The 23,324-nt window shown below is 34.3% G+C and overlaps 1 protein-coding gene across 2 annotated transcripts in view; it reads left to right on the top strand.

The window, feature by feature from the left end:
- LOC113499674 (beta-1,4-N-acetylgalactosaminyltransferase bre-4-like) overlaps positions 1–23,324 on the top strand; it is a 205,458-nt gene that overhangs the window by 153,960 nt on the left and 28,174 nt on the right. Inside the window, exon 2 of one of the 2 annotated variants that reach the window (XM_026880231.1) lies at positions 16,255–16,303. The exons of the other annotated variant lie outside the window; for it this stretch is intronic. The gene's annotated coding sequence lies outside the window, so the exon portion shown is untranslated. The remainder of the gene's footprint in view (positions 1–16,254; positions 16,304–23,324) is intronic. 2 annotated transcript variants of the gene reach the window in all.

A 23,324-nucleotide genomic window follows, 5' to 3' on the forward strand; every position in this document is an offset into this window, starting at 1 on the left:
TGGATGGCATTTCGTTAAACCTTCACGCCTTGAAAGGTACAGGAAATTAAGGACACGCTCGTTTGGGTAGGAAGGATCAAAATGATCCTAAACCTCTTTATACTTATCATTATGTAATCATTTTGGATCCCCGTGCCGTGCAGCTGAACATTAATGGGAAAATGATGGTGATTATCTTGGCTAATGCGTACAAAAATGCTGACATCATATATACGGAGCTTAGGTTTGGGATTCCGTAGAAAAAATGTTTTTTTAAACATTTAGGTTCTTATTTGTTCATTTTTTGGCATCCTTAAGCAGATCAATATTATAACCCTCATAAGTGAAGTTTTAAAAATTATTGTGTTTAAAATTTACGCGTTTTCTTTAACCTTGATTTTTCTTGTTATAGCGACAGCAGATATATTTCATCTGTTATCATTTCAACTGACTGGCTATCAAAGTTCTTTAGCTACTGGCTGGTGACAGACGAAGCGACAAACTGCGAAGCCTTTGCCACCTAGTTCTTTTACCTACTGCCTATTTGAAACAAACCCCTAAAAATGACATGACTAGTTTATTAATCTCGTCTCTTGCCCAAGGTCCGCAAAAAGCGCATTCGCTTTTTCTGCAGCAAAATTTAACGGCGCCCGTGGGTTTTAAAATGTGCCCGACAAATGGCCGAAGCATTCATCAGAGCAGCTTATTCTCTGCTGAATACAAGAATACACAAAAGGCTCTATCAGGAAATGCTTTCCGATTGCCAATATTCGAATGATTAAATACGGGACAGATGATACAACAGTACGCTGTTTCAGTAAATTCCGAAATAATCTTGTATTTGTGGAGCTTAAAATCTCCCATCGCTGGCAATTTATTGCTTTCTGGTGACGATTGTAGTTTGAAAGTATTTTTATTTTTGTTCGTTTTTGTAATATTTTGGACGGTTCAATATTGCTTTATGAAACGTTATATATTTATACCTCGTAAAATGAGCTTATTAGCTTTTGTTCGCGGAGCTTACTAGCTCGACAATGCCGTCCTGATTATTTCTGTAAAATCATTACCGTCGGGTAAAGTGTAAGGTTGCTGTCAACTACATGAAAAAAAAAAACAGGCCAGCTGTTTGGGTGTAAAGAGATAAAAACACACAAACTCATTCTTTTGCATATAAAATACTAGTGTGATATCTGTCTTTCCATGAAACCAAATATCAAACCATGGATCTGAGGTGGATGTTCACCATAGAACTGAATTTGAAATATAACTTACCTGAAATTTAGCTGACATCCTGAAAACCACAAAATGTCCCCTTATCAGGATCGATGTCAAATGTACGCTAATGTTTTCCTCTCAAGTCACTTCTCGATCTTCAGTTAACGATCACTTGATTTCAATCATTATGTCTGCTGGATAAAGTCTATATTCCCTTCGATAAAATACCCACATACTTACCATAACTGAATATCAAGTAACCGTTTTTCCCGCTAATATGTACACTGGAATCGAAAAGTGTAAAGAAAGATAACATTAAAAGGAACTGCTGCAGGAATAATTGAAGAAAAAAAATAAGGAAATTCTCCAAATAAAGTACAAGGATTCGAAATAAAGGGCACTTTCATCCGATAATGGTTTCCTGTTGACGACCAAATTGAATGGTAATCGACGTTATTTTGGCGCGAAAATATTTGCACCGTTTTACTCAGACGTTGTTTTTCGGCCACTTATAGAGATTGTGAATTAGCGTTGATTTCCTTTAGTATTTTTATCAGAGCTTTAAAGAAATTTGTTTTGAGTGTATTCTTAATTCACTCTCCATCTCTTTAATCTGTAAAAAGACATTCATATATTTTCCTTATTAAAGAATTTTGGTGTCAGTGGTTACCCAAATTAAGTTATTTTATTAGTTTAAACATTGACAAAACCAATTGAGATACAGACAAAATTTATTTAAAACTTAATTCCTTTTTTCCGTTTCTGCGGGCATTGAATTCGTTACATAGCAAATGTGTAAATACATGAATATAGAGTGAATAATTCAATAGTATATTTGTACAACACTGATGTTCGAGGTCAATAAGAAAACAAATGAACAACCCAAAAGTAGCGTTGCCAAAAACTCGAAATTATGTATTTGTGTGATTTGACAAATTGAGTGCGGGAATAGACTAGTTTTTATGTTACCATTCCGCCTAATGAAACAGGAAGAATAACAAAATAAATCATGGCCCTCGAGCTCTTCATTAAAAGTTTCGTAGTGGTTATGTCATAACGATTGCCTGTGAAAGGGCTGGCTAGAAAAGTTCTGTATGAAGGATTGCAAAGCACTGGCAAACACCGACACAAAAATGCGGACGTAAAATGGCGATTTAGGTTTAGTCAGTAAGAGAGAATGCCCGTTCCTCTTCTCAAGGGAGCGGGTGACCATGAGGATTCCCCCGCCTCTCCAAAAAGTTTTTTGTTAGATTATAAACTTTATAATGAGATTGACCTCCTTTGTCATAGTTTGAATTTAAAATGTTTTATTTTTCTGATGTTTGAAGTGCGGTTGTTTTTTCGCAGTTGTCAGTAGTTTTTGTTCTTAGTTGACAATAAAAGAATTCTTACTTGATCGGACGTATTAATTATTAAAATAACCTGAACCCAATAGGTTATGGGCCCAGAATACGCGTTTGTCGATAAGTAAAGAGCAGTCACGTTTTAGTTCGTGAAAGTAATAATAGTTCCGGCTCGAATAACGTAATAAATCATGGAGGTTAACAATTCCATGAAAATTGAGAAGTTTTGCGGCAACAATTTCAGACAATGGAAATTTCAAATTAATTGTGCTTTAAAAGCAAAAGGATTAAATATCAAGAAGGAAAATCCCAAGGTCGCTGATACACAGTGGGAAAGAGATGACGGGATGGCAATGTTCATCATAACGTCCTCAATGGATCTCGGCCAAATCTCGCTTATTGAAAACTGTGAAACGGCAAGAGAAATAATGTTAAAATTGGAATCTATCTATGAAGCAAAGTCTGAACTAAACAAAATGATGGTGCACGAAAAGTTTTACCAATACAAGATGTCGCCGACTGACAGCATTGCTAAACACGTAGCTAATGTGGAGAATTTAGCAAAACAGCTGAAGGAAAGTGGTGAAGAAATAAGTAACACAGCTATTATGACTAAAATACTAAGCACTTTACCTGCAAAATATAGATCATTACGTCAAGCTTGGTTATCCTTAGATCCAAAATCACAAACAATTCACAATCTTACTGCAAGATTATTAGATGAAGAAGCTAGCCTGACAAATGAAGAAGAAGCTGAGATTGCCTTAGTAGCTACAAATAATTTTACAAAACAGAATAAATTTCAGAATCAACAAAACAGTACCAGTAATAACCACAGTACAAGGTCGGGTCAACAGAGACATCGTTTCATATGTTACAATTGCAACAAAAGAGGACATTTCGCAAGAGACTGTCGAGCCCCAAAGAAATCTGAGAGGAAACCTCAAGAGCAAAAGATGTTAGCATTTAATGCAGAACAATGTTTACAATCTGAAACTAATACAGATGTATGGATTCTTGACAGTGGTGCATCTGCGCACATGTCATACAGACATGATTATTTTTGTGAGTTACAAGAATACGATCAGAGTAATAATGATAGAACTGTGATATTGGGAAATAAGAAAATACTCTCAGTGCAAGGTCATGGAAATATATTAATCAATAGATGTGTGAATGGAAAATGGGAGAAGAGCATTTTAGAAGATGTACTCTATGTACCAGAGTTACGCAGAAATTTATTTTCAGAAGGTATGGTGACTAGAAAAGGTTATGTCATTGTCAAAAGAAACAAAGATGCCTTAATAATGAAGAACAACTGTGTTGTTATGACTGCAACATTAAAAGAAAACAATCTTTATGAAATAAATATCAAAAGTATTGTGCAAGAAAAATGTAATGTAGTAGAATCAAGTCTAAAAGTCTGGCATGAACGTTTGGGACATCTAAATGTCAAAGAAGTGCTAAATATGAGTAAGAATGGTGCAATTCCGGTGACCTTCACAGATGATAACAACTTTACTTGTGAAGCATGTCAATACGGTAAGCAGAGTCGCATACCATTTCATAAGTCTCACAGAGGACAATGTGAACCTGGAGAATTGACTTATAGTGATGTATGTGGGCCTTTAGAACATGAATCCATATCGGGTGCAAGATATTTCATTTTATTTAAAGATGGTGCTACCAGTTTCAGGCATATATATGTGATCAAACATAAAAGCGACTCCCTAGATTGTTTTAAAAAGTATAATGCAATATTGAAGAATAAATTGGGTCGTGGTACTCAAATACTGCACACAGACAATGGACGTGAGTATATTAACAATGATTTTAGAGACTATTTAGATCGTGAAGGAATAATTCATGAACGTACAGCACCATACACTCCAGAGCAGAATGGAAGAGCCGAACGAGAAATGCGTACAATTATGGAAAGTGCAAGATCTATGTTACATGCTCGTGACTTACCATTAAAGTTGTGGGCTGAAGCAGTAAACTGTTCTGTATATTTATTGAACCGGAGTTCATCCTCACAAACAAAAGATGTATCTCCATATGAGCTATGGAATGGAAAGAAGCCCTATCTTGAGCACATAAGAGTTTTTGGCTCAAAAGGATATGTTCATGTATCTGATGAAAAGAGAAAGAAGTTAGATAAGAAGAGTATTGAACTAATGCTAGTAGGATATGAGGACGAAAATTACAGAATGCTCAATATTAACACTGGAAGAATAACAATAAGTAGAAATGTACGCTTCAACGAAACCAACCCACTAGTGCTGAATAAAACTTGTGCTTCAATTGACATAACTAGCGGCATAGAAGAGAATGGGGTAAATGATATTTTAACACCTCAACAGTCTTTACCCATCCAGAAACAAAGTAAAGTCTTACCAGAAACTTCTATGGAGGATGAAAATTTATCAGATATTAGTTATGAAAGCACAAATAGCCAAAATGATCCAACATATCAACCTTCTCAAATAATTTCCAGTGATGAAGAAAGAAACATTACACTACGACCTAGAAGAGTAAGATATGAAGAAGCAAACTTTTGTGAGTATGAGGTTCCTGAAACATATGAAGAAGCTATGAAATGTAAAGATAGTAATAAATGGAAAGAAGCTATAAGAGAAGAATTACAATCAATTGAAGAGAATGAAACCTGGAAACTAGTCGATAGAAACAATGAAAGAACTGTAACTTCAAAATGGGTATTTTGTGTAAAGAGAGATCCAGAAGGTAATATTAGTAGATACAAAGCTCGTCTTTGTGCTCGTGGATTACATGGAGGTGCCTGAAGGTGTCCAGGCTGAGCAAGGAAAAATATGTAAGTTAGTTAAATCTTTGTATGGTTTAAAGCAATCCTCTCGTTGTTGGAATAGAAAATTTTCTTCATTTTTGAGTAACTATGGTTTTAAAGTATGTCCTTCAGACAACTGTGTTTTTGTTGGATGTTTCAATAATTTCAGAGTTATTTTATTATTATATGTTGATGACGCCTTGTTGTTATCAGAAAATAAGGAAATATTAGTACATATAATTAATGACCTTAAAAATAATTTTAAGATAAAGGTTTTGAATTTAAATATTTTTATTGGTATGGAGATAACTAAGAGTAATAATTCAATTGTAATAAGTCAAAAGCAGTATATAAAGCACTTGATTAAAAAGTTTAATATGTCTGAAGCCACTCCATGTAGTACCCCTGCTGATAATAATGTTATTTTGATGAAAAACGACGGCGAAAATGCAACAAACTTTCCATATAGGGAAGCAGTGGGAGCCCTAATGTTTTTGTCAATAGTGTCTAGACCTGATTTAGCTTATTCATTAAATATAGTTAGTAGATATTTAAATAACCCAAATAAGAATCATGTCAATGCTGTCAAAAGAATAATTAGATATTTAATAAAGACAATAGATATTTGTATTGCTTATAATTGTAAAAGTGAGTTAATGGGTTATTCTGATTCTGATTTTGCCTCAGATATTGATTCTAGGATATTGTTATGTGCAACATATTTTTATCCTGTTATAAAGTGTGTAGAAGTAATTTAGTATGTAGGTATTGGATTCCATTATAAAGTTTAAGTGGGAGTGTTAGATTATAAACTTTATAATGAGATTGACCTCCTTTGTCATAGTTTGAATTTAAAATGTTTTATTTTTCTGATGTTTGAAGTGCGGTTGTTTTTTCGCAGTTGTCAGTAGTTTTTGTTCTTAGTTGACAATAAAAGAATTCTTACTTGATCGGACGTATTAATTATTAAAATAACCTGAACCCAATATTTTTAATACGAACTCTTCTTAAAAAATAAATGAGCTTAAGTAGGCAGCAGACGGGCTTAACTACCCACGCGACCTCTCAAGACCCTTTCTTGTCAAAGCACTGAAGCGAAGATCGCACAATGAACGACGAAGGTAAAGGTTCGAAGGTGAAAATCCAATCCTCTTTAGTTGCTAACTGATTTGAAGTAAGAATGTTACTTTTGAGATACAAAGGTCCCATCGCACTTGGGGTAACGAGGCGTAGGCGTACGTTTAGGTGCGTTACGTAGGCAGATTGAAATGGGGATAGGTAGTTTTGAGATTTTTAAAGGTCTCGATGTGAAAAATCTTAACTAAAAGTGTTTATTCTATTCTAATTATTTGCATAGAAGACAGGATTCCGGAGACATTATGCTTAGTTAAAGGCTACTACCTCTTGCCAGGGAATGATCCTTTGGGATCATAAAATCAGGATAAAAGCTATTCTACGTGATAATCCAGGTAATAAACTATCTCTTTACCAAATTTCGTCCAAATCAGTTCAGTAAAAATAAAAATAAAAATTGTGTGATAAGATAACGAGAACCCATCCATACTTACAAAACGTCGTTTAAAATATTAGTAAGATAATGTTCCCAATTCTATCGTATTCAAGTGTTTGTAAGATCAGGTCCCAAATACAATTCAGACATTGTTCAGCATTCAGAATATTCCATACAATTATGTTCTGAATTCGGCGTCGGCCACGTTTCAGCTGCGATTTGACAACGTTTCCCGATCACGTAGCACGTAGTCTTAAGGAAACATGGCTTAGCTATAATCATAATACGTGCCGGCAAATCAGTTATCTTTGGATTGCTGGACGTAATTTGGAGGTAATCCTAATTGAAGATGATTTTGTGAGGATGGGGTACTGTTTTGATTGAATTGTCTTTTATGGCGGATGCAGAATATACAATTATTGAGGAATGAAATGTTATGAAAAGAAATATAGTGTAACACTTTTGTAATAAATTAAGGCTTGTTTTTTGATCATTTTAGTCGTCTTCGGTTTTTATCGATAAAATATATGGGTATATTGTTTGTCAGCGTTTTAAAAGATTTTTTTATCTGTTTGATATTATTTCCGACTTCTTTTCAACTAATCAACGCTCAAAATGGATCGCTGCTCCGTTGGATGCAGGTGGCAACGAACCGGTCGCGCTGGAGAAATTATGGAGAGGCCTACGTCCAGCAGTGGACTGCTATGGGCTGAGATGATGAACGCTCAAAATGATCAAAATCTTTAATGGACGATGATTTAAATTTTTCCGTAGAACTATTTTTAAAGACACTTCCTTTCTTCTTTTAAACCCTTCGATCAGAAACACACAAACCTGTCAATTTAACTGGCCCTTCACTTAATACAAAGCATACACTTGATCCAAAAGGCAAATTAGAGTTTACCTTCCACTCACCGCCTCCGCTCTAATTAGTAGTCAAGCCTTTATCATTAAGCGGACCCCCAATTTTATAGAAATTAGAACAGGACTCTTTTGACCGGAAAATTGGCAGGTCATTTTTAGAGTTCCGTTCCCAAAGGTTCAAATGGGAACTTACTTACTAAGACTTTGCTGTATGTTACCTGTTTGTATCTCAAGAACCGTGACAATAAAAAATTGATACTTTAAGAAATAAACTGAAAACAAAATGAACTTAATATTTATAATTATTCTGTACATCTCTTTTACATATGTGCTACTTTTAATTGTTTGTGTACAAAAATCTATACTAATATATAAAGCTGAAGAGTTTGTTTGTTTGAACGCGCTAATCTCGGGAATTACTGGTCCAATTTGAAAAAATATTTTTGTGTTGAATAGACCATTCATCGAGGAAGGCTTTAAGCTACCATCACTGCGACTAATAGGAGCAAAGATACAATGGAAAATGTGAAAAAAAACAGGGCAGGTATAAATCATAACTTATATCTTCTACCCACGGGAACGAAGTCGCGGGCAACAGCTAAATTTATGTAACTACACATACATTTAAATTCCGCCCTTAAAATGAGCACAATTGTTTGCCGTGTTTTAGAAAACAAATAGTACGGAACTCTTCGAGCGCGAGTCCAATTTGAACTTGCCCGATATTTTGCCCAAAAAAATATTTTCGAATTTTCGTCCAAATTGAGCGATCTCCAGAGCTGATGCCAATTAGGCAGCTCAGGCATTATGCCAAAGGCTGTTTGTTTGGCTGTGAGTCTTATTCTTTATGTTGGTACTATAATCTGAGCCGCCATTTCTAGAAATCTTTAATACTGTTTGATTTGATGACGCATAGAGTGAACGCTTTTCTTACTCTGTATTTGTAGATTTTATTAGTGGAAGACTTTATTTTATTGAATTGTTATTCTCTAAATTAATAAAAAAAACGAATCCCGTACAGTTTTCTTAAATTCGTATTATCCACAAATTAAAACTAAAACTTTCAAACCATTAAGGCTTATGGAACACTGCGTACAAGTCAAGTTCTCAACCTTTGCACTAATTCCTCCTTTGAATCCATTCTTTTTTCGATTTTAGAATATTTCTTACTCCAATCAGGAAAAATATAAAGATACTCTCGACCGTTCCATCAGTCTCAAATTTTGAAACAATGGCGGTTTGTAACGCGATGACTCGCTATCAGACACAGCATGTTGCCCAATCCTGATGTAACAGTTCAGTAGCTCCATTGATGCTTAATGACCAAACAATAGATGCGTTGGTCCCACTTAACCTATTACTAATCTATAGGTTATTGAATGAGTAGGGATGGTGGGTGTTTATTAGACTTGCACGGTCGAAAAGTTAGATTCTATTGATAATAATTGATGATGGGGGCATCTGAGTATCGGCAAAAGATTACAACTTTTTACAGTAAATTTGAAACAACAAGGCTTCGAATTAGCAAATAGAAACCTAGATCAAAGCTACATTTTTCGCCACAATATTTCATAAATGTAACAGTTTTACACAATTCAAAAATCATATTGTCAGCAACAAACTAGATAGCATCTGACCTAATAATTCTTAGTACATTAATGAGTTGGTACGAGCCTGTGGAAATGCAGTCAACGTGAACTACTTACTGCCAAAGGAACTGGCAGGTTGCCCATCAAAGATGTTAAAACTACTTCGTTCTCAAAGAAATCAATAGGTAGCTATTGGAGCTAGGTATGTACCACGAAGTCTTTAAAGGAACATTGTAGACCTCCTTTAAGCTTTGCACTGGAACTAATTTTCGCAGCGATGTCCTTTGACAAGAATTCTTTCCTTTATGTTACTAAGGCTTGTTTTGTTTTGCTCCTTTTTGTGATCTGATTGTGATTCTGGACTCACTTTTGCTGTTTGTAATGAACGCCCGATATCAAAGGAAACTTTTTATTTTCTGTCGACATTTTTCGTTTTTGTAGTTTTTAATGAAATGTGTTTTTGAATCCGTTTGTTGTTTATTTCCGAAATGTATTAGTTTCCATGGAAATGTGACAAAAATAGCAAACGATTTTGCTTTCGTTTTGTACAGTCCATCTATACATAGATTTGTTCATCTAAAACGAATTTGGATGATATCCCAGGTAAAAGCAATGTCATGTTTTTGATAAAATGAGTTCAGAGTTTCGATGGATTTAATGGTTTCCAGCGTGGCACAGTAACATTGTAATGGCAAACTCGATAAATTGAGCTGAGTTGAGTAAATACTGGCGGAGCTTTAGACGAATTATGGTTACATTTAACTGGCATTATATCATGTGGAGACATTAGATACGTTTGTGTATTTTAGAATGAGTTATGGGCTAGTTACTTTACCATATTTGTGCTATGTATCCATCTCTCCTACTGTCCGCTGTATCTCATAAACCGTTCTAGCCAGAGAGTTGAAATTATCACAGATGATGTATTTTGGTTGATAGTAAAGGGACAATACTAAAATTAACAATAAAACTATTTAAATCTCGATGTTTAACAACGGTTAGTATCGCAAATCTGCTCGCACTTCATAGGAAGGGGATAAAGGATATTAACTAATAATCATAATTACCTTAGTTTAATTGTGTTATTAGCTTTTAAATCCTTCGCATATCTACATTAGCCTCTAAAATACCAATCAAGACACGTCTACGAAATTTTGTCAGTCACATTACTCAAAGCAAATCCCGTATCACATAACAAATAATTCTCAATCGGAATAAGACGTGATTGGGATCCAGAAGCTGGTATTTGCCCATAAAGACATCGTCAATTATTACGTATGCCAGATATTCGTACAAACCGCGCATACTGGATTCGGATTGCACCTGGGACGCTGGAGTGCCGCCAAAACTAATCCCCGGACAAAGATGTACTGGTATTAAATACGACTCAAAGGTATTTCATTGGGAATGTCTTTATGCTGAGTTCGTGTCAAATTTGGACGATATTATAATGTTAGCATGACTTAGTCCCTATGTGCATAATTTAAGACTTAAAACTTTAAATGGGATGAAAGCCGCTGGCAAAATAATCGATGATTGATGTTTTATTTGTAATTTAGATACTTATGAAAAAGAACTGAAGTTCCACCACCACGACTTAAAGTAACATAATTATGGTTGAGGAAGCGTGACAGCGCTATACACTGCGTATATTGACATCCCTCTTCCACACTCAACAATATTAATTGAGGGGTAGGCGTAACTGTTCACTTAGCCAAATATCGACATCGTTAACGTTGATGACAACTGCTTGGCTATATAATAATGACAGATCTAAGTTACGTGACCTAATTAAACGAAGTGACAATTCCGTACATTTGAACATTTTCTATTAACGCTAGTGTCTCTATGAATGTAGCTTGGCTACGGGTACTGTAATCGACCCCAATTATAATTGTTTCCTACTTCAATAAAATCAGCTTCAATCTATCCTAGTTATGTTCTAGTTAAAACCTCTTTTCGTAAAGGGAAAAAATGAGAATGGATCAGAACGTTTTCTGACTTTCTGGTTTATATATACAGTATCAAAATTTCCTAATAATATTTCCATTCACCCCTTACTATAATTTCATCCAGAACAAAAGACAAATCTCTTTAAACATTTACGTAAGATAGAACAATGCTCTTATACTATCAAAGTTAGAAGCAGCAAACCAGGAACAAATCAAAATTATATTAAATATTAGAGCAAGAGGTCTACCATCACCTTTTAAAGTTATATCATGGCTATAGTGTAAGCGGGACAGCGCTATACAATGCGTAGTGCCGTCTCTCTTCAACATCTGCAAGAATATAACTTTGTGAGTTGGTGGTCGGTTCTCTAGCCGCAGTTAGCCCATGTTAATATTGTAATGGCTGAGTTCCACTGCATTTAGGAAGCCTGCCGGTACTGTGATTCCATTAATAAGTTATTATGCCGCATTACAGTTCCCGGTTTATGCTTTAAGGAGGATAATAGAGTATGCTGGGGCCATTCATGGATAGTAATGATAAAATGTGACGTTGAAATTGATACAACCTTTTTTTGTCTCATCTCTAGATATTAAAGTACATATTTTTTATTCGAGCAGTTTGTATATGGTGCAACTGAACTGGAAATTGTTTAAGGATTTGGGCGATGTATTTTCCAAACATTGCCACAGAAATTGAATTATGAAACGTCTTTTAAGGACTTTATATTATATCTTTGTTTAGAATTTCTCTAATTATATAACGACATCTTGCTGTATTAAAGTTTCGCATACATACGTAACTGACTTGAAACTACAATATAAGTTTGACATCATACATTGCCTACACGACGTCATACACACAATCGCAGGTAATCATAAACTTGACAATAGCACAAGTTCTCCAACAATCTGGGAGCACTGCAATGCGTAAACCAAATTCCGCTTAGCGGCAAACTTTATAATTTAATAATAGATGCTGTTTTAGGAATTGTTGTATAATATTCCGTAATTTGATAACCATTGTGAGAATGTTGTTAATTGTTATTGTTATCTTCTATTCTACACTGTTTGTGAATAGCAAGATACGAACTAGAATGGCATAAAGAAATTGAAGCCTATTTCTGCCGTGGGTTATTCTAGACTGATGATGATTATGACTCTTTTACTATTGTATTAAATCTTTTATTATGTAAGTATGTCTTCAATTACATACTTAAATAATAAAAGATTTAATTTCACACTATGACATCATGCCGTCTTTGTTACTATCAAGCGGAATAACAAGGACAACATGACAGCAGAGCATCGACTTATCAAAGTATCGCTTTAGAATACAGAGAGAAAGACAGCTGTATGGAAAGAGTGAACAGAATCAGAGAATAATGTTTTATTAATCTTGCAATGTTTGTGGGTACTACGTTTATGTCAAGCTTTGCTTGCTAAATTAGTAGCGATGAAATCCCTTTGTGCTTAGATTGTGTGGTGTCAGTGCATTACTACGGTGAGCGTGCAATGCAAAGCTATTTTGTAGCCTCACTTGCCGTGGGAACTTTTGGTAGTCTAAAGTTTTATTATTATCGCGGGTTAAGATTTCTTGCCGTTGGAGCAGACGAGTCCTTAAAGGAGACCACGAATGGAAAAACGTTGTGTGGGAGCTTCCAGGCCTAAAAAATCTGAGGAGGCAACTGGCTCGGACTGATGTTGTGGCAGAATTTTGCAGAGGCCTATGTTCAGCAGTGTACCGCGTTATCCCGAGTTGATTGACTGGATGAAGAATAATATTATTTATCACCAACTTCCTTTAAGATATTAATTGTATTGGCATATTAAAGTTAAGTAATTTACCAAAAATATATTTCAGCTTTTAGAGGTTAATTTAAAACCTTTTAAATTTAAATTAACCTTTTTAGGCGTACCCACTAAGGGCCATTGAAACGATGACTGATCTAAACTTCTATTGGGTGATCCTTATGCGAATGAAAATGTCAAGTGAGACCCTTTCCTGAAGTTATACGATTAGTTGGGGGTCCCAAAACATGAATATTTTAACATGATCCTCAAGAGACAATCCTAAATCTTCCAGTCCAATTAACCAATGTTTGAAACCTAATTATGAAAGCGGCTTATACGTCCTCCGTTTTAATAACACAGATTATATAAATAAATAGGAGTGGGCGCAAACATTACAAAAGGTATGTATAATAAGTTAAATAAAATAAGACAGAATTTAAAAGATATAAATATAATGAGAAAGTATGTACACTGTTTATTAATAAACCATTGAATCATTGTATCGCAGGGGTTCACAAAAATTCGTGGATCACACAAGCGCTTGTCTTACAAGGGGGTCGAACCCACTACTAGTCTGGTTCAGTGGTTTTGCGCTTTATCTCAACGACTCGGCTATCCGTGCAACGAATATATTTAAAGTAAAGTCGTACATTTCGTTTTCGATTAACCGCCGATTTTTTAATTATATTGAGAATATGCCTGGTTTTATTTCACAAGACTTTGTAACTTCTGTCTTCTTTCAAGCTCACTTTGATTTATTTAGCCTTTGTATGCAAAAGGGCTGAACGTCAAGTAACTATAGTTAAATTACATAACTTATTCATTTCCCTAATCTTCAATAATTACAGATAAGGTTTAACGTTTCAGAATTGTTGATTAGAGATTAATACAAGACGCTAATTATTATAATTATGCTGAGCACTGTTTCAAAAGGAACGTTTATTAATAATGCTTTTGAGAAATATAAGATTTTTAATTGATTTTATGCTGAAATTCTGACAGAGAGCTTAAAGAGCAGAGAGTTATTAAAAAAAGTTAACAATAAAAACACAACTGACTCCAAAATGAAATCTACTGAGATAAACTTGATGAAAAAGTTTCATGGCACCAAATGAAAACTATTTAACTTTCAATGAAAATAGATCAAAGAAATTAGTAAATTGCAATAAACTTCTGAAATAATAAAATGATTTCCTAAAACAATTTGTAAACGCGCTTTTACACAGACATTTAAACTACAAATTCACGTTCATGTAAATAAATTAGTGTCATATCGCATAAACTCTACAAATTAACTGTAATTCAACATAACGAGCGCTAATTATGTTAACGTCCATAACAACTTATAAACAACTAACGAAATTCATGAAAATTTCATTACAATTAAGTCAACGTATTAATTTTACTGTAAAACAAAGTTAGATCCAAAAATAGATGTTCTCTAAAATTTTCAACAACTTTGTGGCTACCACAAGCTAATGAAATATTAAAACAAGATTCCACAAAGGTACATACTCATAATACCCCAGCTTTGATTGACGGAATGTAAGTCTTAAACTTTACGTTATAAAGTTTATTATTGGATGACAGGCCGCTAAAGGTAAAAGACCCTTCGTGTTGCCAACCCAAAAATTAAGGATCGAAATTCTTTTGGTATCTGAAAATTTCAAAGTAACAATTGTTTTGATTCAGTTCATTAAACGTTTATCAAAACGGGATGAAATGAAGCACAAGTATCTTTTAAATCATCTTTATTAGCAGTTTCCTGGAACGGCTGCCGTGAATTGATAAAATTGACAGAATAAAGCAAGCGCCATATTGTAATACTAAAGAAATTGACAAGCAAAGATTTTACGATGTTTTTTTGTTGCTCAACGTTATTTTAGAATTCTAAATGCCTGCTATAAAAGCTCTCGCTTGGTTATTGCCTGAACTCACGTAAAATACTTTGGTTGGATATTAATTTTAAGATATGGCACAAGAAACTCATTCCCTGGACAGTTATTGCGTGCAATAAAACAACAGCCACAGATTACACTTATAACATTGACCTAGAAGTTATGTACAATTAAATTTTAATCTAGTAATTTGGTTATGTTGTGTTTTGGACTGACTGTGTAAGAAATCTTCATTAATAAAAATCATTATACTGTGTTAGGGAACTATATTTTTTTTTAAAGCAGGACATGATAGCACGAGTTCATCGTTCACAGGTTAACCTACACTTGCTACGGCCAGTCCTTGGATGGTTGGATGGTGATCATCTATGTCATTACGAGTTTCCCCCTGTTCCGGAAGGCATGTTAACATGTGGGTCCCGGCTTTTATTTAAATATCTTTGACAATTGTTACGGGTGGTCTGTAGTAGTACTCTAGTCTAGACTAGAAGTAGCTAAGAAGTCTGACAACCAGTCTAAGGAGTATCGTGTTGCCCAGGTAGTTGGGGTGATCATGTCAGATAGGCAGCCGCTCCTTGTAAAACACTGGTAACAGTATAGATACTACTAACCCCTCATATAAGTGATTAACTTTACCTGTCCCATTTCAGATTACAATTATAAACTTTACCAGTTTATTTAATGATAGCTGCAAACGTTTAAACTCCAAAGCTTAAGGTGAATCCACACTATCGCTATATACTCTTGGACGGCTAGACGACGTTCAAAATATGCAATTTACTTTAACGACGAAGAAGATATTTATACTATGAAACCCTCATAAACCTCCATTATTTTTAATACTAAACATAATTCTTAGGTGTTAACCCTTCCGTGGGATGATAATTAGGGAACAGTGTTACCATAAACGTAGCTTATAATTTGGGATAAATTGAACCAAAAAGTTCTGATTCCAAATATTTCAAGCAACTCATACCACATTATTTTTAAAGTAATCATCGTGAGAATGATTTATTAATTAATGATGCAATACTCGTGACCCTGCTTCAGCTCGTGATAGAGGTCTCCGGCTGGGTCCGAAACTAGTCGGCCAATCCCGATAAATACGAGGGAGTAAGCCGTTGCTTCACTTAATAACACTTTAATTTTGTTGGTGATTTCTAGTTTGCAAAATATAATTCTCACGAAGAATAACAAGTGAGAAATTCTATACGTTTATTACTCACTGATTGTAAATTATCTTCGTATTTTACGTTGAGTAATATATAAATATCTTTAATAATTTATTGTCTTTTTATTTATTACAGGTACGGTCAAGGTTTATTGTTTTGAAGACACCACATAAAGCGGGTATTTGTAAGTGAAATATAAACATTATATTACGTAACATTATTAATTATTGGATGTGAGTAATTATGAAATTTTCTGTTTGAGTGATGACTCCAATAAGTAAAAAAATATGGAAAGTTTTACTTAGGTGTTTTACGAAATTCACAATTTATTTTAACTTTCTCTACTTTAATTATAGAATTTATATAGCATAGCTTTCGATGTATTGTCATATCAGGCTATTGGCTTGTCTATAAGTTTTTTCTTATAGTCAAAAACAAGTGAAAAACTAATCGTTAAGCTATTACATTTAACAGCAGATCTGTAACTTGGTTAAACTCACAAGTTCATGATCCTTATAAAACTGAACGCATAACCTACCTATTGTAAAAACCTTGAATAGCATTCTTAGAAGAATTAACATTTGTAACAAGCAATCAATATTTAATAACCTAATGATTTCAGTAAAGGTGGTTACACTTTATTCTTTTAAGGGACGATTTTTCAATCGCCAGATAACTTCTATCTCAGGAATAAATATTATGGCCGTTTGACATATTTTCTATACAAAAGCTGGCAAAACGTTAAACTTATTCGTCAGGTAAAAGTTATCTGACGATTGAAAAATCGGCCCTAAAAGAACTTATTTCAAATATAGACTTACTTGCTTTTAGTTTCAAAATGGCGTCTGTCAAAAGTGTCATTTAACAAGCGCGCCAAAAATTTCGGTCCAGCACTATAATATTTTAATAAAGAAATACCTGTATGCATAGTTAGAATTAATTAAAACCCCTTTGTCGTGTGCCAAAGGTTTAATTATTAAACTGAGCGCGTTATAAACCGCTTTTCATTTATAAAACCGACGCGTGACGAGAATCTCGTGTTATTTTTTTTATATTGGCACACGCGTCTGTAATTTAATTTATATTTTTTGTTCGTTTATAGGTAAAAATATAAATGTTTTTCATAAATTATGTTATCTATTATTTATTTTTATTAGAATAAAATTCCGTTTAAAGCAGTTTCTTAGTCTTGCATTTCAGTGATTTTTATTTAATCGCCTTATCCACCATTGTCGCGAAAAACCTTTCAATGAGAAAGGCGTGTCAGCGTCCTTGACAATTTTTGGCTCTTACAACCAAATTCAATACCTAAGCAAGATTGCAGAATTCAATAACAGTGTATATGCAAGAAATAACCAGGAAAGTCAATCGATAAAATGAATTATGAAACTGATAATTATGATTTTGACGGATCGTGGACATTGCGGATTAGGTTATAAAAAATAACAATAAATGTTCAACATGTGATGATTAAGATCTGTGTCAAAAAAGTTTTTAAGAAAACACATTTTAATGCGTATAAAATGTGCGTCAAATCCCATTGTGTGAATCATTATATTATTATAGTGATTGTCAAAAAATAACCCAAAAATATTATTTAAATCATAAATGAAACAGTACCAAGTGAGTGAAGGTTGATTAAAGCCAATGAAAGCTCTTTGAATTCCTGTGTGACAGATTTTCCAGATTTGTGACATCGGAAAATTGCATGTACTATGTAAGAGATAACAATATTTAATTAATAATTATAACTTACAGCATGAGTTCGTGGATTAAGCCAGAGGAGAATATTCATCTTAGTTAAATATTTTTGTGTCCATTTTGTCGCTAACGATTTTCGAAAAACCCCGTTAAATCATCTGTCGAACAAAGTTAGGAGTTCGAGTTTTGTATTCAAACAGAGATTAAAACTTTAATTTCACTTAGCAAAAGTTTTTACTTTCCACGTAGCATTTTTATTTCGTTAGCAGTAAGTATGAAATATTTTTCTAAGAAATATTGTTCAAATGCGCATTAATGTAGATATAAAATGTATAAGTCCAGTGACGTAATGTAATGTCATAATCACATGTAGGTTAAAAAATATTGGAAACCGAGTACTCGACTACATGTGTTCATATTCTTTGTTGTTCTGATATCTCTGGTTAACAATCATATTATATAATGCAACGGTTGACTCCGAAACTTCCAATCCCAAAAAAATACTCGTGAGTAAACCGTTGCAACATTCAATTTTAATTATGAATGATCCTCACGTAAATTAAAATAAAAAATGACCTATCATGTAATAAACTTTAAAACGCCGATGTTTCTGAATGTATTGTGATATGTGGTTTTAAATCTCATCACGTCTCATTCGAACGATCCAGTATATTGCATCGAATTCCTTTCTATTCTAGAAAGAGGTTCGAGCCGACGAATAAGCAATATTCTGAAAACATCGATCATCGGTATTTGGACTTAGATGCTGTTAGAATATAAACTTTATAATGGGATTGACCTCCTTTGTCATAATTTGAATTTAAAATGTTTTGTTTTTTTTGATGTTTGAAGTGCTGTTGTTTTTTCGCAGTTGTCAGTAGTTTTTGTTCCGAATGGACAATAAAAGAATTCATACTTGATTGGACGTATTTATTAAAATAACCTGAACCCAATAGATGCAATTCTTTGTGAAGGTTCTACGAGGATTGCTTGATATTGCAAATTTACAAGGCAAAAAACTTTTTTTATGATTTTAGGTAATAATTACCTTTTTATAAAAAGTTTTTGGTTCTGTTTTTACCTTTTAGGTGAATGATTTTTTGAATGAAGGAATTAATCCTAATTTAATACGAAAGACTGCATGAATAGCCGAGTTTAGGTCACCGTGCCAAACCGAGGCGTGCGAGGCTTTTTACGAGTAATCACATATCTGAATTCTCACAAAAAATAATATCGAAAGTTACACGCTTTAATTTATACCCGTGTTACGGGTCAAGTAGCTATTTCCACTTAATTGTCCCACAAGCTAGACCACATTGGTTGGTTGCACGCTTATTTAGCTCTCAAATCAGGACTGCTGCATTGTAGAAGCGAGACGTCACCATAGGCAGTGAATCGCGATATCTCGCTTGCACAATGGCAGTCCACTGTAATACTGTGGTACAGGCTCTGGAAAGAATGGTCACAGCTGCACCATATTTATTGCCAGCGTTCTTATTTCTTGGGTTTTCAGCTTTACAGCTAGAATAAATTATGCTGACCATTATTCAAGAGGGCTTGCTACAAAAATTAAGGGTTTCGGGTAGTTTTAATTGGCAAAACAGTTTTTAAAACGTTTGGTACAAAAATGGGTTTTCTTGCAATAAACTTACTTAAGTTTATTGCAAGAAAACCTTTTTACCCTTTGGTATAATTAAGCAATAAGCAATTCTATTAGCGTTCTCAAAACCTGTGACTAATACACTGGTATTAGTCTTCCTCACCGGTTGGTACCAATAACAGAATTTCTCAATCGTGTATTCAATCCAATTCGTCCCCTTCAAACTCTTAACAAGTTAAAAAAGAGCCATTTAAAATTTTGAACGGAACATTTTTCGCCCCTGAGTTCAACAGATTCGCCCTAATTCTTCAACGGTAACCAATTAAATTGTTTCCCAGCGATAACTTTTTTAAGAAGATTTACATTATTAAGGGCAGTTCACGTCGTTTCGGCTGTTGGGGGAGAGAGATGCCGTTATGCTTGTAAACGAGACAAGTGACCAAGAAACCTTTTTAAACATTCATTTCTTTCTGAAATGTCATCGAGATTGCAGTCTGTTCTTCGTCTTACCAAGACATGTTCAATATCTCTATACAAAGTTAAATGAATAATATTGATGCCGAAATATATTCTGTGATCAGATTTGTAGATACTAACGAAATTGTGTTATAGATATTTGTCGTAAGTTGTCTTGAGTAATACGATTTGTTATTCGTGAATCTATAGCTAAAGAAGCAGAAATACTAAGCGATTTACTTCTGTTATATTTTCTTTTTTACTAAAACAAAAAAGTTTATGATTTGTATCGCTATAATTTTTCCTTAATGAAAAGATGATGCCAAAGTTATTCTTTAAACAGAATATATTTTTGCTTACCATCGAAAGTTCCAGAAAAATATTAAAAATCAATTTGTGTTTTTTTTATACCTATAAAAGGACCTAGAGATATATCTTGCCTAGGACAAACATAACATTTATGCTGTAGACAGAGCTGCTTAAGACCCTGAAATAGATATCTGGACAAATCTAACTTATCAACATTAATCTCTTTACTTAAAACAAATCTTCTTTGGTGAAAAGAAAGTTCATTCGCTCCACCTCACCCAATAATTGCCTCCACTTTGTAAGAAAACCTCATTTCTTTGAATAAGATGATTCATCGGATCGACGACCGTGTTTCTTCAGATCTCCGCACTGAAAATCATTTCATGGTTTATATATCCGTAACAGCCTGTAAAATCAAAAATACTTCTTGCCTTAATTATTTAAAAAAAAATAATATTAATTGTAAAATGGTATAGATCCTCAATATTAAGACATACATTTTTATAGTATTTATAATCACATAATACTTCCTCCTCTATGAAGCATTAGATGTAGATTTTTGTATGAAATTAATGCTTTTATAAGATTTTTTTATGAAGAGACGATTTCAGAGTTATTTTTCTTCTGGCATCTAGTCAAACGATAGGTTTCTATCAACCAATTTCTTCTCTTGACATAGGTTAATCCTGATTTAAGATTTTATGTACAGAGTCCTCTTCCCTCTTTGTATAGAGTTCAGGTGTCCGAAACTCATCCAATCACTTCCGAAATAGAGTGCCAGTCTATCACACGTCAGCGAACCTCCCTTATTATCATAAAAAAACCTTTGAATAAACTAACTTCACCTTTTTTAGTATTCATGATACATCGACCATTTGATTACAATCTAGTACATGCGTGTAATTTACGTGTTGGCACGATTTGTTGGGAATAACAAATAAAACTAAACTACCCTCAGTTTAGTTTTATTTCTTTGCACAGCTTTATAGAGGTGTCAATTGCTGATTGTTTGAGTTGCCGTGATAAAGACGACGTGACGCCTTCACTAATGGCGACATATGAGCTCGTGACGTCAGTCGTAAGTGAGAAGTGACTAACACATTATTCTAACTCGCACTTGCGAAACAAATGTAAAACAAGTTACCGTATAAATTTGCAACATGTTTATGTAATGACGCCCAACGTGGGACATACGTTTGCATAAAGTATTACCTAAATACAGAGTTATGGCGCCATTTCTACAAACGTAACATAGTATCTAGTTCGCAAACACTACAACAAGGTGAACTCGTACGTTGTAACACATCATAATGCTGATTCGGAACTTATTGTCGCCCAGTGTGGGACCCGACCCGCCTACAATTTACACGGGACAGCGTCAATCCATTGTCAGGGGAAATTATCTAGACGTCGTCCGGTCAAATTCAGTCTGTCACGCGTCACGAGCAGCTAGGCTACGGGACACGGAATCGGATTGACTCGGCAAACCTCAACAGATCGATTATCTAACAACTTGCTTGCCTTCATTTGGGATGGGCAATTGGACATATAGCGCATTATGTTGCATGTACAACGATTAAATATTAATGTGACTTGTATAATTTTACGCTGAAAATATATTTTAAGTATTTTTATGAATTTAAAACTAACTATTTCGTAGAAGGTCCGTTTCCACTTGAATTAAATGTGACAAATATTAATTTTGACAAACCGTAAATTCATATTTGACTCTTATAAAAAAGGGTTCAGTTCTCGCGATCCGGATACCGCCCTAACTATGTAGTAACAGGAGAACTATCCCGAACTTACCGTTCTACCCTCAAGAATGTGCTTAGGAACTTGAACGCTTTCAGAGCCCACCACCGTCTCATAATATACGGTTTTGTCGTTATTGAAGCGAGACAGTGCATTACACGTCGTATAGCGCCATCTCTTTCTACAACTGCAACAGCTTTTCCTCAAGAGTTGATATTAGACCCCCAGGATCGAAAGATATGTCTCCGCGTGTTGGATCGCAAGTCATTCATTTTTCCCGAATACAAGCAATAAAGGGTTAACACATTCTTGATATATGGGTAGACAGCTGTGTAATATGGCTTACCCTTTTTTCAACGTAGTATATTAATAAGGGTCGATTCTTTTTGAATTTCCAGGTAGAAAAATTTATAAGTGTGGTAAATATCGCGAAAAGGAAATATACTTAGTGTAATATAAAGTGTAATTTCGCAGTATTTGGAATACTGCTTAATAAAAAATAGTTTTCTTTGCGTTACTGACAAATCTTGAATTAAAATTATGCTTTAATGTATATCATACTAACTTTGATTAACTTACGACTGTCTCCTTGGGAAGACACCTTTCGTAATAATAGTGCATTTCGGAAAAATAGTTCTTCCCATCCATTATTTTTATTCCAATTGCCTCCCTTTACACATTGAATTAATTGAATAAAGTCACAAATTTCATAAAATTACATCTACCCTCATATTTAGAAAGCTTTATCATCCCTGTCAGGAGCACTCAAAACATTTCCCAATAATTTCAGACCTCAATTCGATAAAGGTCTGCTGTAAAATAATTTTTCCACTTTATTCAGGTAGGAGGGTAGTAATATAAATTGTACGTCAACAGTGCCCGGAGGATCCCCTTTTGTGATTACACACGTCCAAACCCCTATCTGATATTGCGTAGTTCACTTATCGGGAAAGTTAAGACCCAAGTCAGATGGTACACCGGCTGGTTTGAAGCAAAGTTCAAGGATATGCATTCTTGGTGTAATAAAAATATTTGTATGGTGATTGTGTAATCATTGTTTCAATATGTTGCGTAACATCTCTTTTTAGTCACGGATTAAGTTCAAAGAAAGGAAAGCTTTTCCAAAGGCTTGCAGGTTGCAGCTGTGGCCAGCTTCAACATCAAAGACGTGGTTAAGAGATCAAATTATAATGGGGCTTCACTCCCGCTCTTTGGGATAAAATACATGAAAAATTGAAAGCGGATGCAGAATCATGACGTATTTTGGGGGAAAATAATAATATTATTGTATTGAATCTTGTAAGTGATACGTGTACATACGGTTTTTTCGTAGGTATATCAAATGTACCTAAAAGTACAGAAAAGTGCAGCTGCCATCTTGTAT

This window comes from Trichoplusia ni, chromosome 1 (genome assembly GCF_003590095.1).
Source record: "Trichoplusia ni isolate ovarian cell line Hi5 chromosome 1, tn1, whole genome shotgun sequence".
NCBI lineage: Eukaryota > Metazoa > Arthropoda > Insecta > Lepidoptera > Noctuidae > Trichoplusia > Trichoplusia ni.